The sequence below is a fragment of the Colobus angolensis genome, unplaced genomic scaffold (genome assembly GCF_000951035.1).
Source record: "Colobus angolensis palliatus isolate OR3802 unplaced genomic scaffold, Cang.pa_1.0 Scaffold352, whole genome shotgun sequence".
NCBI lineage: Eukaryota > Metazoa > Chordata > Mammalia > Primates > Cercopithecidae > Colobus > Colobus angolensis.
Genome location: NW_012116844.1, coordinates 967723 through 973154, shown reverse-complemented (window position 1 = coordinate 973154; position 5432 = coordinate 967723).

Sequence of the window (5432 nt, the reverse complement as noted above, 5' to 3'; positions counted from 1 at the left end):
CAAAACATTCAAAGACTTAGTCCATCTTAAACTCTTCCAAAAACCAGACAAAGAAACATTTTCAAACTCGTAACATTTTCAACATTTTCAAATTCAAACGTTTTGAAACTCATTCTATGAGGCCAGCATGACTCTGATGCCAAAACCAGATAAAAGTATTACCAAAAAAGAAACCTATAGGCCAATACCCCTGGTGAACATAGGTGCAAAAATCCTCAATAAAGTATTAGCATTCTGAATTCAAAGTACATTAAAAGGATCATACAACATGACCAAGTGGGATTTATTTCTGAGATGTAAGGATAGTTCAACATTTGCTAATCAATCAGTGTGATACAATACTTTAACAACATGAAAGGAAAAAACCACACAATATGACCATCTCAATAGCCACAGAAAAAGCATTTGATAAGTTCAACGTCTATTCAGAATTAAAACTCTCAACAAAATAGGTATAGAAGGAATTTACCTCAACACAATAAAGATCATATATGAAAAGTCCACAGTTAACATTGTAATCAATGGGGAAAAAAAACTGAAAGGTTTTCCGTACAAGGATCCAGTACAAGGATAGGATGCCCAAGAAGTTGCAGCCAGAGCAGTTAGACAAGAAAAATAAATAAAAGACATCCAAATCAGAAAGAAAGAAGTAAAATTATCTCTATTTTCAAATGACATGATCTTATATGTAGAAAATGGTAAAGACTTTACCAAAGAAACTGAGAACTGATAAACAATTTCCGTACAAGGATCCAGTACAAGGATAGGATGCCCAAGAAGTTGCAGCCAGAGCAGTTAGACAAGAAAAAGAAATAAAAGACATCCAAATCAGAAAGAAAGAAGTAAAATTATCTCTATTTTCAAATGACATAATCCTATAAATTAAAAAAAAAAACCCTAAAGACCCAACAACAATAATAACTGTTAGAACTAATAAATTCAGTAAAGCTGTAGGGTACAAAATCAACATCCAAAAATCTATCATGTTTCTATATACAGTAAACTATCCAAAAAGGAAATCAAGAAAACAATTCAGGGCCGGGCACGGTGGCTCATGCCTGTAATCCCAGCACTTTGGGAGGCTGAGGAGGGCGGATCACCTGAGGTCAGGAGTTCGAGACCAGCCTGACCAACATGGAGAAACCCTGTCTCTACTAAAAATACAAAATTACAAAATTAGCTGGGCATGGTGACACATGCCTGTAATCCCTGTTACTAGGGAGGGTGAGGCAGGAGAATCGCTTGAACCCGGGAGGCGGAGGTTGCAGTGAGCCAAGATCATGCCACTGCACTCCAGCCTGGGCAACAAGAGTGAAACTCCATCTCAAAAAAAAAAAAAGGAAAGAAAGAAAAGGAAAAAAAAAGAAAACAATTCAGGCTGGGCATGGTGGCTCACACCTATAATTCTAGCACTTTGGGAGTCCAAGGTGGGAAGATGGCTTGAGCCCAGGAGTTCAAGACCAGCCTGGGCAACATAGTAAAACCTTGTCTGTATCTAAAATACAAGTATTAGCTGGGCATGGTGGCATGCACCTATAGTTCCAGCTACTCGGGAGGATGAGGTGGAAGGATGGCCTGAGCCCAGGAGGTGGAGGATGTAATGAGCTGAGATCATGCCACTGCACTCCAGCCTGGGTGACAGAATCAGACCCTTTTGAAAAAAAAAAAAAGAGAGAGAAAGAGAGGAAGAAAGAAAGAGAGAAAGGAAGGATTGATTCAATTCAAAATAATAATAACAGAAACAATAAAATGCTGAGGAATAAACTTAAAAAGGTAAAAGACTTATAAAATGAAAATTATAAAACATTTGTGATACAGATAAATGGAAAAACATTCTGTGTTCATGGATTAGAAAAATTAATACTGTTAAAATGTTCACACTATCCAAAGTGATCTACAGATTTAATGCAATCCCTATGAAAATACCAATGACATTCTTTACATAAGTAGAAAAAAATTCTAAAATTCACATGGAACCACAAAAGATCCTGAATAGCCAAAACAATCATGAGAAAGAAGAACAACACTGAAGGCACCACACTCCCTGATTTCAAAATATATTACAAAGCAACAATAATCAAAACAGTATGGTACTGGAATATAAATAGACATATAGACCAATGGAACAGAATAGACAGACCAGAAATGAATCCATGCATCTATGGTCAATTGATCTTTGATGAGGTGCCAAGAACACAGAATGAGGAAAGGACAGTCTCTCAAGAAGTAGCTTTGGGAAAACTGGATGTTCACATGCAGAAGAGTGAAATTGGACCCTTATTTCACACCATATACAAAAACCAAGTCAATATTTTGAATGTAAGACCTCAAACCATAAAACCACTAGAAGAGAACCTAGGGGAAAAGCTTCCTGGCATTGGACTGGGGAATGATTTTTTGGATATGACATCAAAAGCCGATAACAAAAACAGAAATAGAAAAATGAGATTGCATGAAACCAAAAAGCTTCTGCATAGCAAAGAAAACAACCAACAGAATGAAAAGGCAACCAATGGAATGGGAGAAAATATCTGCAAGCCAAATGTCCAATAAGTAATTAATATCCAAAATATATAAGGAATTTATGCAGCTCAATAGAAAAAACAAACAAACAAACAAAAAACCCTGATTTTGAAATGGGCAAAGGACCTGAAAACGCAAAAAACATACAAATGTCCAAAGGGTATATGAAACAGTTGCTCAATTTCATTAATCATCAGGGAAATGCAAGCCAAAATCACAATGAGCTATCACCTAATACTTGTTAGAATGGATCAGAAAGATGAAAGATAGCAAGTGTTTGCAAGAATGTGAAATAAAGGGAACTCTTTTACACTGTTAGTGGGAATATAAATTGGTACAGCCTTTATGAAAAAACAATATGGAGAGTCCTTAAATAATTAAAAATAGAACTACCTTATAACCCAGCAATCCTACTTCTGGGTATATATAGTCAAAGAAAATGAAATCAATATCTCAAAGAGACAGCTGCAGTCCCACATTCATTTCAGCATTATTCACAATATCATAATTATCAGGATATAGAAACAACCCAAATGCCCATCAAGGGATGAATGAATAAAGAAGGTGTGTAAATGGATAAGGCATATGTGTGTGTTACATATATACATATATGTATATAATGTATACATTATACAAATATATATATAATGGAATATTATTCAGCCTTAACAAAGAAGGAAGTCCTACTGTTTGTGGCAACATGGATGAAACTAGTAGACATTATGCTAAGTGAAATAAGTGAGAGGCAAAAAGAAAAATACTGTATGATTTTACTTAAATGTGGAACCTATGCAGTGAGCCGAGATTGCGCCACTGCCCTCCAGCCTGGGCGACAGACTGAGACTCTGTCTCAAAAAAAAATGAAACTGTAAAACTCATGGAAACAGTAGAGGCCAGGAGCAGTTGCTCATGCCTATAATCCCAGCACTTTGGGAGGCTGAGGCAGGCGGATCACCTGAGGTCAGGAGTTCGAGACCAACCTGGCCAACATGGCAAAAACCCATCTCTACTAAAAATACAAAAATTAGACAGGTATGGTGGCAGGCACCTGTAATCCCAGATACTCAGGAGACTGAGACAGGAGAATTGCTTGAACCCTGGAGGTGGAGGTTGCAGGGAGCCGATTGCACCACTGCACTCCAGTCTGGGCAACAGAGCAAGACTCCATCTCAAAAAAAAAAAGAAAAAAGAAAAAGAAAAGAAACAGAGTAGAATGTTGTGGGGAGGGGAAGATGGGGAGATGTCGGCCAAGGAGTACAAAGTTTCAAGATAAGTAAGTTCTAGAGATCTAATGTACAGCAATGTGACTATAGTTAACAATATTGTATACTTGAAATTTGTTTATAGTGTGCTTACCACAAAAAGGAAAAAAGGTCATTATATGAGGTAAGGGTATGTTATTACCTTGCTTGTGGTGAATATTTCGAAGTGTATACATATATTAAATCATCAAGTGGTTTACCTTAAATACATAAAATTTTAAACTATCAACTATACCTCAATAAAGTCGGGAGAAAAGACCTCAGGAAGATTTAAGGTGGTGCCTAGTAGATTATCTCATCTGGACAAAAGGGATCCTCAGACTTTTATGAATATAAAGTTTGTCTCGTTGTGGCCTTAGTCTTGTCTTAATCTTTTGTGAATATAAAGTTGTGTCTCATCTGTGGCCTTAATCTGTATGGCCTGATTGAACATATTTCCACATGTGTACTGGCCATTAATTTCTTTTCTGTGAAATGCTTTCATTTCTTATCATTTTAGAGAAGGGAATGTTCTTCTAGAGAACATAATGAGCTGATAAGTTTCTGGGTTCTACATGATGAATTCATTCTAGCATGACCAGTTTTCTAAACCATCTGAACCCTTTCTATTATTCTGTCAGGGCAGTGTTGGCAACTTTACCTCATTTAATTTGGGCCATAGTTTTAAGTCTCAATGCAGAAGAATGTTAGGATGGGCCACAAGCATCCTTGCCAGGATGTGAAATCATGAGTCATGGAAGACTCACACTGATGTGAATCCCCATTAATAAACTCTCCCCCATCCGGATTTATATTCCATTCCCCTGCCCACACAAGCAATACCTTCAATATACACTTTCATACTTGCTCTCCTGGCTACTAGTACATATTACCCAAGTCCTGCAGGTTTTGGGGTGCGGAGGATAATAGATTTTCTCTTATTATAGGGACAGTACTTCCCAGCCTAGACCTTCCTGAGACCAAACCCAGTTATTTGTCTAGATGTAGTAAGAATAAACAAAGGCAGATTTTTAGAAGAACAAGTGTCATCTTGCAATCTGTCTGCCTTAGGTGAGACCTTTGCCTGGTTTCCAGGCAGTGGAATTCTGCTCTCTCCTAGCTAGAGGGAGGGGCTGCTTCTGTTGGCCGAAATGTTCAGGAGACTGGTATTTCAGTGTTTTCAAGTGCATCTACCTAAATGGAGGTGATGCTCATTATATTCCCTGGAAGAACATCCCCTTCTCTAAAATGATAAGAAATGAAGGCATTTCACAGAAAAGAAATTAATGGCCAGTACCCATGTGGAAATATATTCAATCAGGTCATACAGATTAAGGCCACAGATGAGACACAACTTTATATTCATAAAAGATTAAGATAAGATTAAAGCCACAAGGAGACAAAACTTTATATTCACAAAATGTCTGAGGATCTCTTTTGTCCAGATAAGATAATCTACTAAGCACCACCTTAAATCTTTTTCCCCAACTTTACTGAGTTATAGTTGACAATTAAAAATTTTATGTATTGGCCGGGCATGATGGCTCACACCTGTAATCCCAGCACTTTGAGGGGCCGAGGCGGGTGGATCACGAGGTCAGGAGTTCAAGACCAGCCTGGCCAACATGGTGAAACTCTGTCTCTACTAAAAATACAAAAAAATAGCTG